Genomic DNA, 13979 nt, shown 5'->3' with positions numbered 1-13979 from the left:
AAAGGCCGCTCAACAAGGAAGAAGCCACTGCTCCAAAACCACCATAAAAAAAGCCAGACTACGGTTTGCAACTGCACATGGGGACAAAGATCGTACTTTTTGGAGAAATGTCCTCTGGTCTGATGAAACAAAAATAGAACTGTTTGGCTATAATGACCATTGTTATGTTTGGAGAAAAAAGGGGGATGCTTGCAAGCCGAAGAACACCATCCCAACCGTGGAGCATAGGGATGGCAGCATCATGTTGTGGGGGTGCTTTGCTGCAGGAGGGACTGGTGCACTTCACAAAATAGATGGCATCATGAGGAAGAAAATGTTTGTGGATATATTGAAGCAACATCAAGACATCAGTCAGGAAGTTAAAGCTTGGTCGCAAATGGGTCTTCCAAATGGACAAAGACCCCAAGCATATTTCCAAAGTTGTGGCAAAATGGCTTAAGGACACCAATGTCAAGGAATTGGAGTGGCCATCTCAAAGCCCTGACCTCAATCCCATAGTCTTGCTAATTGCCTATAATTTCCACCTGTTGTCTATTCCATTTGCACAACAGCATGTGAAATTTATTGTCAATCAGTGTTGCTTCCTAAGTGAACAGTTTGATTTCACAGAAGTGTGATTGACTTGGAGTTACGTTGTGTTGTTTAAGTGTTCCCTTTATTTTTTGGAGCAGTGTATATATACACACACACATACAAACAAATTACATAATCTACAAATATATATATTTTCAATATCATGTTTATTATCAGGGTCTTTTTCTGTTCAAGGAATCACCCAGACACGCACGGAACACAAAACAACATGCTTCCTTTTTTTTTAAGACAGTGATTTCGCTGGTCAACATAATGGCTGACATAATAGAAAAGAACCAGCTCAAAACCTCTGTGGTAAACCTCCATAGGAACAGGGAGCCGATGGAACCCCCTCCCCCCACCAAACCATTGTAAATAAACCTAACCAAAACAACAAAGAACCCCATTCCTCATGGTTAAAACAAAACAGACATAGCTTTCAATCAATCCATGTTATAAAGACTACAATGTTCAAAGAGCTGCTGGCAGCCTCAGTCATAGTGGTTTGGGGTGGAGTGGTACTGCCTTACTGGGCCATCCAGGCATTGAGGCATCTCCACATTTAAACAGCATGAAAGGCAAAAGATTAAAGACCACCGAGAGCACCAGCGCACCCGATTGATTCATTATACATCAAAGGGTGATGCGAGTCAATCTGCCTCCCTGAAATACAGCGTTTCTCTCCATCTCATCTAACTGCTCTAGACGTAAATACGATAAGTGGGTTAACTTAATACCATGTGGGTTTGGTTGATCACGTTTGTGTTTTAGACGATAGAGAAGGGGAGTAATGTGGGTTGAATTGTGTTGTGGTTCAGCAGTGCTTTATGGTGATTGTGCTGTAGCCTCCAGTCAGTGTAAAATGGCTGGCTGTGGGTTGATGCTGAAGTGGTGCAGTACGCCCTCTGCAGGTTAGAAGTTGTATAGCAGTAGGGCGGAAGAGGAAAGCCAATGATATCATTGTAGTAGAATCAATTACAGCCTAGCCTAAATCACCAACCGGTTCTTCTCTGGGAAATAAAACTAAAATTACAACAATTATTTTTACAAGTACTCTGAAAAGCTACTAAATTACAGTAACAAGAGTAGTTGTAATTAGTTACTTTCTACCTCTGCCAATCTGTTTCTCTATGGGATGCCCAGCCGCTGAATACGTGTTCTACTTCAACTTCAGCTGGATTATTAGCGGACTATTTGAATCAGGTGTGTTAGTGCTGGGATGAAATAAATACGTGTAAAGACTGGAAAAGGCAAACAAAGCTATAAAAAAAGCTAGGCTTTGTACCAGATACATGTACATTTTAAATCATCTAGCTGATGCTCTTATACAGAGCAACATACAGGAGCAATTAGGGTTAAGTGCCTTGCTCAAGGGCACAGCTAACAGACAGATTTTTCACATAGTCGGCTTGGGGAGTCAAATCACGACCCTTTGGTTACTGGCCCAATGTTTTAACTGCTAGGCTACGTACCTATTAGCACCAATCTAAAGTAACTAACTGAAGTAACTAACTGAATTAGATTATATTAACTATCCTTGTTCAATCAAATTTTATGTCACATGCACCGAATACAAGAGGTAGACCTTACAGTGAAATGCTTACTTACAAGCCCAACTTCTTATGGCTGCAATCCCGTTAACGGGATGATATGACAACAGCCAGTGAAAGTACAGGGCGCCAAATTCAAACAACAGAAATGTCATAATTAAAATTCCTCAAACATACATGTATCTTATACCATTTTAAAGGTAATCTTGTTGTTAATCCCACCAAAGTGTCCAATTTCAAATAGGCTTTTCAGCAAAAGCACCACAAATGATTATGTTAGGTCACTGCAAAATCACAGAAAAACAGGTAATTTTTCCAGCCAAAGACAGGAGACACAAAAAGCAGAAATAGAGATAAAATTAATCACTAACCTTTGACGATCTTCATCACATGACACTCATAGGACTTCATGTTACACAATACATATATGTTTTGTTCGATTAAGTTCATATTTATATCCAAAAACCTCAGTTTACATTGGCGCCATGTTCAGAAATGCCTCCAAAATATCCAGAGAAATTGCAGAGAGCCACGTCAAATAACATAAATACTCATCATAAACTTTGATGAAAGATACATGTTTTACATAGAATTAAAGATACACTTCTTCTTAATGCAACCGCTGTGTCAGATTTCAAAAAGCTTTACAGCAAAACATAATATTCAATAATCTGAAAACAGCGTTCAGCCACAAAAGTAAGCCATACAGTTACCCGCCAAATTGTGCAGTCAACAAAACTCATAAAAAGCATTATAAATCTTCACTTACCTTTGCTGATCTTTGTCAGAATGCACTCCCAGGACTCCCACTCGGTAATGTCCATCATTTATGTCCAAGTAGCTACTTTTGTTAGCGCGTTTTAGTACACATATCCAAACGCTCGTGCAGGTCCAGGCGAACGTCGGACGAAAACTTCAAAAAGTTATATTACAGGTCGAATAAACTTGTCAAACTAAGTATAGAATCAATCTTTAGGATGTTGTTATCATAAATATTCAATAACGTTCCAACCCGGAGAATTCCTTTGTGTCTATAGAAGTAATGGAACGCAAGTCGATATCATGTGGAATGCGCATGACCAGGACCTGGCACTCTGCCAGACCACTGACTCAAACAGCTCCCCATCCGGCCCCACATCACAGTAGAAGTTTCATTCAACGTTCTACAGACTGTTGACATCTAGTGGAAGCCATAGGAAGTGCAAACAGATCCATATCCTACAGTGTTTTCAATAGGCGATGAGTTGAAAATCGACCAACCTCAGATTTCTCACTTCCTGGTTGGATTTCTTCTCAGGTTTTTGCCTGCCATATGAGTTCTGTTATACTCACAGACATAATTCAAACAGTTTTCAAACTTTCAGAGTGTTTTCTATCCAATACTAATAATATGCATATATTAGCAACTATGACTGAGGAGCAGGCCGTTTACTCTGGGCACCTCTCATCCAAGCTACTCAATACTGCCCCTGCAGCCATAAGAAGTTAACCAACAATGCAGTTAAGAAAATAAAGTAAGAGATAAGAAAAACAAATTATTAAAGAGCAGCCGTAAATAACAATAGCGGGGCTGTATACAGGGGGTACCGGTACAGAGTCAATGTGTCAATATGCGGGGGCACAGGTGTTGAGGTAATTGAGGTAATTATGTACATGCAGGTAGGGTTATTAAAGTGGCTATGCATAGATAATAACAGAGTAGCAGCAGCGTGGGGGGGGGGGGGGGGGGGTAGTCTGGGTAGCCATTTGATAAGCTGTTTAGGAGTCTTATGGCTTGGGTGTAGAGGCTGTTTAGAAGCCTCTTGGACCTAGACTTTGCGCTCCGGTACCGCTTGCCGTGCGGTAGCAGAGAGGACAGTCTATGACTAGGGTGGCTGGAGTCTGACAATTTTTAGGTCCTTCCTCTGACACCGCTTGGTATGGAGTACCTGGATGGCAGGAAGCTTGACCCCGGTGATGTACTGGGCCGTATGCACTACCCTCTGTAGTGCCTTGCGGTCAGAGGCCGAGCAGTTGCCATAACAGGCAGTGATGCAACCCGTCAGGATGCTCTGAATGGTGCAACTGTAAAACCTTTTGAGGATCTGAGGACCCATGCCATGTCTTTTCAGTCTCCTGAGGGGGAAATAGGTTTTGTCGTGCCCTCTTCACGACTGTCTTGGTGTGTTTGGACCATTCTAGTTTGTTGGTGATGTGGATGCCAAGGAACTTGAAGCTCTCAACCTGCTCTACTACAGCCCGTGGATGAGAATGGGGGCGTGCTCGGTCTTCCTTTTCCCGTAGTCCACAATCATCTTCTTTGTCTTGATCATGTTGAGGGAGAGGTTGTTGTCCTTGCACCACATGGTCAGGTCTCTGACCTCCTCCCTATAGGCTGTCTCATCGTTGTCGGTGACACTGTTGTGTCATCAGAAAACGTAATAATGGTGTTGGAGTCGTGCCTGGCCATGCAGTCATGAGTGAACAGGGAGTACAGGAGGGTCTGAGCACGCACCCCTGAGGGGACCCCGTGTTGAGGATCAGAGTGGCGGATATGTTGTTACCTACCCTTACCACCTGGAGGCGGCCAGTCAGGAAGTCTAGGATCCAGTTGCAGAGGGAGGTGTTTAGTCCCAGGTTCCTTAGCTTAGTGATGAGCTATGATGGTACTATGGTGTTGAATGTTTAGTTGTAGTCATTGAACAGCATTCTCACATAGGTGTTCCTTTTGTCCAGGTGGGAAAGGACAGTGTGGAGTGCAATAGAGATTGTGTCATCGGTGGATCTGTTGGTGCGGTATGCAAATTGGAGTGGATCTAGGGTTTCTGGGAGAATGGTGTTGATGTGAGCCATGACCAGCCTATCAAAGCATTTCATAGCTACAGACGTGAGTGCTACGGGTCGGTAGTCATTCAGGCAGGTTACCTTGGTGTTCTGGGGCACAGGAACTGTTACCTGACACCTAATACCTTGTAATTATGTTGACTTTCAAAATCCATTTCTTTATTGCTTTAAACAATAATGACAGGATTTTTATGGAACAAAGCATTTCATCCCAGTTTAATCTAAGAGGATGACTACCGCTTGGAACAAGAGCCACTCGGCAGTCAAAAACAATAATCCGGGAACAGACAGTTTAAAATGCCATACATTTTTCCAGACTCTCGGTTTATATCCCTTGGAGTGTTTTCTTGGCTGAGAGGGAGGGGGAAAGACTTGAGACGTGTCACGCCAGCCAGACTGAAACTATATCCTGTCTGTTAGAAGTCTCTGTGGTTCCTACACGAACCAGGAGAACATCACATAGCCTTCACAGAGAGCTAAGTGCTCGGAGTGTCCGGGCATGTTCGTACGCGTACCAGTGTACAGAAGCGTGTGTGTAGGAAGGTACGTGGTCACACTAACCTGCTCCTTGTATTGCTCCTGAGACAGACAGTCGGTTATGTTGACACAGCCCAGCAGGCAGCCGGTCGGGTAGTCTAGGAAACTTAAGATCTGGGGAGAGGAGGGTGGTCGGTGGAGAAGTCAACAAACAGTATGTTTACATACATCCTAATAAATATTTTAATTGATTGATGTGTGTGTGTGTAACAGTGTGTGTGTAACAGTGTGTGTGTGTGTGTGTGTGTGTGTAACAGTGTGTGTGTGTGTGTGTGTGTGTGTGTGTGTGTGTGTGTGTGTGTGTGTGTGTGTGTGTGTGTGTGTGTGTGTGTGTAACAGTGTGTGTGTGTGTGTGTGTGTGTGTGTGTGTGTGTAACAGTGTGTGTGTGTAACAGTGTGTGTGTGTGTGTACCTCTCTTGTAGATTTGAAGGAACATGTTCTCCACCTGAGTGACCTCCTCAGGGGTGGGCCTCTTGGCTGCAGCTGCTATCCACAGGAGCCCGCGGTGGGATGTGTACCAGCTCCTCCCCTCCACCCTGGACACACATCATATTCCTTTTAGCAGACGCTTTAATCCAGACTGATTTACAGTCATGCATTTTAACATACAGGTGTTCCCGGGAATCAAACACACTGTCCTGGCATTGCAATCACCATGTTCTACTAACTGAGCTACAGAGGAGGACCGTGCTCTACTAACTGAGCTACAGGGGGGGACCGTGCTCTACTAACTGAGCTACAGGGGGGGACCGTGCTCTACTAACTGAGCTACAGGGGGGGACCGTGCTCTACTAACTGAGCTACAGGGGGGGACCGTGCTCTACTAACTGAGCTACAGGGGGGGACCGTGCTCTACTAACTGAGCTACAGGGGGGGACCGTGCTCTACTAACTGAGCTAGGGGGGGACCGTGCTCTACTAACTGAGCTACAGGGGGGGACCGTGCTCTACTAACTGGTCTACAGGGGAGGACCGTGCTCTACTAACTGAGCTACAGAGGACCGTGCTATACTAACTGAGCTACAGAGGACCAGGTTCTACTAACTGAGCTACAGAGGAGAACCGTGTTCTACTAACTGAGCTACAGAGGACCAGGTTCTACTAACTGAGCTACAAAGGACCAGGTTCTACTAATTGAGCTACAGAGGACCATGTTCTACTAACTGAGCTACAGAGGACCATGTTCTACTAACTGAGCTACAGAGGACCGTGTTCTACTAACTGAGCTACAGAGGACCATGTTCTACTAACTGAGCTACAGAGGACCGTGCTCTACTAACTGAGCTACAGAGGACCGTGCTCTAACTGAGCTACAGAGGACCGTGTTCTACTAACTGAGCTACAAAGGACCAGGTTCTACTAACTGAGCTACAAAGGACCAGGTTCTTGTGATTTGAGCTACAGAGTACTACATACATCAGTTTGTACCCCTTCTTTGTAATGGCTAGTCAAAAGTACCTTTGACCAATAACAAGGCCAATAGTGATGCTTTTTACCAATAACATAGTCCATTGTTTGTTGTGTTTTGTTCCTACTCAATGTCTGGTTAGACTGTAAACTCTCCTTCCAGACTCACATCAAACATCTCCAATCCAAAGTTAAATCTAGAATTGTCTTCCTATTTCGCAACAAAGCATCCTTCACTCATGCTGCCAAACATAACCTTGTAAAACTGACCATCCTACCGATCCTCGACTTCAGCGATGTCATTTACAAAATAGCCTCCAATACCCTACTCAATAAATTGGATGGAGTCTATCACAGTGCCATCCGTTGTAGAACAAAGCCCCATATACTACCCACCACTGCGACCTGTACGCTCTCGTTGGCTGGCCCTCGCTTCATACTCGTCGCCAAACCCACTGGCTCCAGGTCATCTACAAGATCCTGCTAGGTAAAGTCCCCCTTATCTCAGCTCGCTGGTCACCATAGCAGCACCCACCTGTAGCACGCGCTCCAGCAGGTATATCTCTCTGGTCACCCCCAAAACCAATTTTTCCTTTGGCCGCCTCTCCTTCCAGTTCTCTGCTGCCAATGACTGGAACGAACTACAAAAATCTCTGAAACTGGAAACACTTATCTCCCTCACTAGCTTAAAGCACCAGCTGTCAGAGCAGTTCACAGATTACTGCACCTGTACATAGCCCATCTATAATTTAACCCAAACAACTACCTCTTCCCCTACTGTATTTATTTATTTATTTTGCTCCTTTGCACCCCATTATTTCTATTTCTACTTTGCACATTCTTCCACTGCAAATCTACCATTCCAGTGTTTTACTTGCTATATTGTATTTAATTCGCCACCATGACCTTTCTTTTGCCTTTACCTCCCTTATCTCACCTCATGTGCTCACATTGTATATAGACTTATTTTTCTACTGTATTATTGACTGTATGTTTGTTTTACTCCATGTGTAACTCTGTGTTGTTGTATGTGTCGAACTGCTTTGCTTTATCTTGGCCAGGTCGCAATTGTAAATGAGAACTTGTTCTCAACTTGCCTACCTGGTTAAATAAAGGTTAAATAAATAAAAACTTCCTTTGCAGGGCCTATTGTTAGTGTGTTATGTGCTTCCTGACATAGCATAACACACTAACAATAGCATGACCAATAGCATGACCAGTAGGGACGCGTTTGACCAACAGCATGGCCAGTAGGGATGTTGTTGACCAATAGCATGGCCAGTAGGGATGCGTTTGACCAACAGCATGGCCAGTAGGGATGTTGTTGACCAATAGCGAGGCCCATTATTAGAGTGTTCTGTACCTCTTTATTCCTTTGACCAGTAGCGAGGCCCATGGTTGGTGCATGCTGAGGCACCAGCCCCCGTCTGCCATCTCCTGCAGCTCTCTGTCCTGCAGCCGGAGTCTGGAGCGTTCTGGGCCTACAGCGCCATCCCCCTCTGTACCAACAACCCCTTTATCCTGAGATCTCCGAGGGCCACTACCCCACGTCCACCCACTGGAGATGCATGGAAAGAAAGATATGAGTAGAGATTCACAGAATTATGTTGACAAAATGTTAGCAGTTGTAGAGGGATTTAACAAGGTAAATAGACACGCCACAACATGAGAAAATACTGTGTGTGTGTGTCCTACCTTGGGTGCAGCCTGTACGAATGTTGGGGTTGACCAGCTCTCTCAGGTGCTGCCGTCCCGCTGGTCCCTCAGGGCGTTGGGGAGCTTTCCCCTTGGTGCCTGTGTTGAGGGCCTTGACCGTCTCGTCAAACCTAAAAAAACCAAGGAGTGTGGTCATTACGATGCTTTTTAGATGCCTTGTTTCAAACTACACACACGTGAACCTCTCTAGCTGTAACAGTGTGGATACATTACCAGGAGAAATGGAGGTTATCACTGTGTTGTGAATGTCTGAAGGGTGTATTAAAAACCTACTCTTGTTTATGTAACCCAAGCACTCACAGAACTAAGCCTGGGACTAAGTCTGTTTCTGCTCTACCTGACATGTTGTCCTATCAGCAAGTCCATGGTGCTCCGGTCTGCAGTAGTAAACTATACGAGGAGCAGGGTGTGAATTAGTGGAGGCTGCTGAGGGGAGGACGGCTCCCAATAAAGGCTGGAACGAAGCGAATGGCATTAAAACACATAGAAACCATGTGTTTGATACCATTCCACCTATTGTTCTTCAGTCATTACCACGAGCATGTCCTCCCCAATTAAGGTGTCACCAACCTCCTGTGGTGTGAATTGAGATGTTCTCAAGTCATTCACTCACTCATGTAGGTGATCACTTCTATCTCTCCTAATAAAAGCACCTCTTGGCCTCCTGTGAGAATGCAGTGTGAGAAGCTGCTGTCCTGGAGGTGCAGGAAAAGTCCATTCCTTTCCTCATCCTTCTGCCTCAGGTGCCTTCTAAGACTGACTGGCAGGATCAGCCCAGCTGGTAGAAGCTGGATGACAAGGTTGGAGTTATAAACTGATCATCCAGGACCTGTGCTAAACGCATATGTGAATGTGAACAGGAGAGGGCAGTGGAGGCATCATGTCTCAGCTCCTGTCATCCGCATATAAAGGACATAGCCTCCAAATATAAAGGACATAGCCTCCAAATATAAAGGACATAGCCTCCAAATATAAAGGACATAGCCTCCAAATATAAAGGACATACCCTCCAAATATAAGGACATAGCCTCCAAATATAAGGACATAGCCTCCAAATATAAGGACATAGCCTCCAAATATAAGGACATAGCCTCCAAATATAAGGACATAGCCTCCAAATATAAGGACATAGCCTCCAAATATAAGGACATAGCCTCCAAATATAAGGACATAGCCTCCAAATGCATCAGGAAGAAAGTATAAAGAATTTGACTTTAAACAGAGAGAGTGAAATCACATCAATACTACATGCACACTACATCCCAACCTGTTCTTATCGTATTCCAGCAGCTTGTCTTTATGTTGAAGTGCCTTTTCTAACCCTGCCTTCATCTTTGCCTCTTGGTGTGGAAGATAGCCCCTCTCCGATGCCCCCTCTGAGAGACACAGACGGGCACACAGACATTACAAAGAATTAAAACAACTCCCTACTATGCTATGTAGATACAGTTGAAGTCAGAAGTTTACATACACTTAGGTTGGAGTCAATAAAACTAGTTTTTCAACCACTCCACAAATTTCTTGTTAACAAACTATAGTTTTGGCAAGTCGTTTAGGACATCTACTTTGTGCATGACACAAGTCACTTTTCCAACAATTGTTTACAGACAGATTATTTCACTTATAATTCAATGCATCACAATTCCAGTGGGTCAGAAGCTTACATACACTAAGTTGACTGTGTCTTTAAACAGCTTGGAAACTTCCAGAAAATGATGTCATGGCTTTAAAAGCTTCTGATAGGCTATTTGACATAATTTGAGTCAATTGGAGGTGTACCTGTTGATGTATTTCAAGGCCTACCTTCCAACTCAGTGCCTCTTTGCTTGACATCATGGGAAAATCAAAAAAAATCAGCCAAGACCTCAGAAAAATAAATTGTAGACCTCCACAAGTCTGGTTCAAACTTGGAAGCAATTTCCAAACGCCTGAAGGTACCACGTTCATCTGTGCAAACAATAGCACGCAAGTATAAACACCATGGGACCATGCAGCCGTCATACCGCTCAGGAAGGAGACGCATTCTGTCTCCTAGAGATGAACGTACTTTGGTGCAAAAAGTGCAAATCAATCCCAGAAGAAAAGCAAAGGACCTTGTGAAGATGCTGGAGGAAACAGGTAGAAAATAATCTATATCCACAGTAAAACGAGTCCTATATCGATATAACCTGAAAGGCCGCTCAGCAAGGAAGAAGCCACTGCTCCAAAACCTCCATAAAAAAGCCAGACTACGGTTTGCAACTACACATTGGGACAAAGATCGTACTTTTTGGAGAAATGTCCTCTGGTCTGATGAAACAAAAATAGAACTCTTTGTCTATATTGACCATCGTTATGTTTGGAGGAAAAAGGGGGATGCTTGCAAGCCGAAGAACACCATCCCAACTGTGAAGCACGGGGATGGCAGCATCATGTTGTGGGGGTGCTTTGCTGCAGGAGGGACTGGTGTACTTAACAAAATAGATGGCATCCTGAGGATGGAAAATTATGTGGATATATTGAAGCAACATCTCAAGACATCAGTCAGGAAGTTAAAGCTTGGTCGCAAATGGATCTTCCAAAAGGACAAAGACCCCAAGCATATTTCCAAAGTTGTGGCAAAATGGCTTAAGGACAACAAGGTCAAGGTATTAGAGTGGCCATCATAAAGCCCTGACCTCAATCCTATAGAAAATTTGTGGGCAGAACTGAAAAAGCGTGTGCGAGCAAGGAGGTCTACAAACCTGACTCAGTTACACCAGCTCTGTCAGGAGGAATGGGCCAAAATTCACCCAACTTATTGTGGGAAGCTTGTGGAAGGCTACCTGAAACATTTGACCCAAGTTAAACAATTTAAAGGCAATGCTACCAAATACTAATTGAGTGTATGTAAACTTCTGACCCACTGGGAATGTGATGAAAGAAATAATTATTCTGACATTTCACATTCTTAAAATAAAGTGGTGATCCTAACTGACCTAAGACAAGGAATTTTTACTAGGATTAAATGTCAGGAATTGTGAAAAACTGAGTTTAATTGTATTTGGCTATGGTGTATGTAAACTTCCGACTTCAACAACTCTAATATGCTACGTAGATAGATACTACTGGTGGCTTGTCTCACCCATAAGTTTCTTGCGCAGTTTCTGACTTTTGTTGGAGTCTCGTTGCAGAATCTCTTGCTCCTCTTTGGTGCATACCTGGTTACCTCGTAGAAGAACATGCGAAACCAGGGGAAAATACTTCTCTAAGAGGCCATATTTAATTTGTATTAGTAACATGCATTCTAATAACTTACTGGGGAAACATAAAACAATCATAAAGTTAGAGGTCAAGTGATCTAAAACGGGTCGTTTTCTCACCAGGCTGCCGCAGAAGATGCAGGGCCCTGATCCCTCCTGCTCACACACAATGCGTCCGCAGCTCATGCAGTTGTTAATGAGGTTGTGCTTCTGGGCCAGACATTCGCAGGAATGGCGCCCGGGCAGCAGGATAGCCAGCTTGTCCTGGCCGTCTTTATTGTAGAGGCTCACAAATGTATTCTTCTTCTTCTTCTGTGACGAGGAGCTGCCACTCTCCTGGGCCTTCATTAGGTCAATGGGAGTTTTCACCACCTCAGGCTCAGCTTGGCTAACAGTCATCACCTCTTGCTTGTTCCTGCCTTTGCGCTTGGATTTCTTCTGGGAGTCCTTGGACATGTCTTGAGCATCTAGAGAAGCATATACTGGTTAGCTTTCCCTCTCATGCATGTACTTGTTACTGTGTTTGGACAGTCACTTAACAAGGACAGGATGGACATTACAACAGTCTTCAGACTCACTTCCATTGTACTGTTGGCATTGTGCATTAGGAACCATATAGCCTGACAAGAAAACTATTTATAAAATATATATAACTTTTAAAAATAAACATATCAAACAATAAGACAACAGGTCAGTGCCAATGTGGCAACAGGTCAGGATGCCAAATGTGGCAACGGAAGAAGGCATCCTACCTGTTCCTGACAGAGAGTTCATGGGGAGCAGGCCAGTGCTGTCAGGAGTCAGTGTCTGAGACCGCTGCCATCTGCCCAGGAGTTCATCTATAAACTGCTTCTTCCTTCCATCAGTGCCCTGAAGGAGGTCCCCAACATACTCCGCTATCTCGTCCCAGCATTGTCGATGTCCAGAATATACCTATTGAGAGTGAGAAGAATGTCAATGATAGGCTTTCATAGCTAGCCTAGATAGTGGAGCTCGTTGTTGAAAGGTTGCCCTATGACAGCTAGGCCTACTTTGGTAAACCTTGATTTAGGTTTACCATCAGTCCATGCTTTGGCTTAGTAACTTATACCATGATTTTGACGACGTGACATTAAGATATGGCCACCTGAAAAAGCTAGCTAGCTAGCAGGCAAGTGCAAATGGCTACATATCGTGCTAGCGGAATGAACTGGAAAGATTGACAATTTCACAGACTTAATAGTAATAATGATGCCGTTGACAATTGTGTTAACTTTAACAAGAGAGGAGCGGACTGTCAAAAAACAGACAGCTGGCTAGCTCACTATTTTTAAATGAACATTTAGCTAACGTTAGCTACTTACCGGACTATGTCTTCACAGGCCTCCAAGCCAAAGTTGTGGTGCAACTGGTCCACACACCATCGAAGCAAGGCATCCGACATTATGAAAGTTAAAACAACTTTAATATGGCAATTTCAAGATAAGGATGTTAGCTACTCCTGTTGTAAGCCGGTTGAATAACAAATGCGCACGCAGAGTGCAACAAATAATCCCTTCCCACCAGAAATAGTGTACTGAAGGATACTGAAGGTTCCTCCCAACTTTGACAGAAAATTATGTCAATGACTTCATACAATACGAAGCATTATAAAATGTCAGCATATAATCAATTCACACGGAAGGTGAACATTTCAATCATACAGTACAACAACAATGTAGGTTTTAGCCACCCCACCTTTATTACAGCAAGTCACGTGCCTCGTCTGCCTATAAGCTTGATACAGCATTACAGTCACTAGGTGGCAGTTTAAGAATAGACAAAACCTCTGTGAGAATAAACTATAGAGATGCATTGAGATTGCAACATTGTATCTGCCCCATGATGGCATCTGTGAGAGCATGGGCAAATAAACTGTTGGTAAATTACATTTTACATTTTAGTCATTTAGCAGACGCTCGACTTACAGTAGAGTGCATACATTTTATTACATTTTTACATACTGAGACAAGGATATCCCTACCGGCCAAGAGCAGACGCTCTTATCCAGAGCAACTTACAGTAGAGTGCATACATTTTATTACATTTATTTTTATTTTTTTACATACTGAGACAAGGATATCCCTACCGGCCAAACCCTCCCTACCGGCCAAACCCTCCCTAACCCGGACGA

At 43.7% G+C, this 13979-nt stretch overlaps 1 protein-coding gene and 1 pseudogene across 1 annotated transcript in view; both read right to left on the bottom strand.

The window, feature by feature from the left end:
- The window catches only part of LOC139575610 (neuronal acetylcholine receptor subunit alpha-7-like), a 72038-nt gene that overhangs the window by 9708 nt on the left and 48351 nt on the right, over window positions 1-13979 (bottom strand). The window lies entirely within an intron of this gene.
- On the bottom strand, window positions 3906-13561 carry LOC139575119 (activating signal cointegrator 1-like; annotated as a pseudogene).

The sequence above is a fragment of the Salvelinus alpinus genome, chromosome 5, assembly GCF_045679555.1.
Source record: "Salvelinus alpinus chromosome 5, SLU_Salpinus.1, whole genome shotgun sequence".
In the NCBI taxonomy this organism is placed as follows: domain Eukaryota; kingdom Metazoa; phylum Chordata; class Actinopteri; order Salmoniformes; family Salmonidae; genus Salvelinus; species Salvelinus alpinus.
This window is presented reverse-complemented; position numbering and strand designations above follow the sequence as displayed.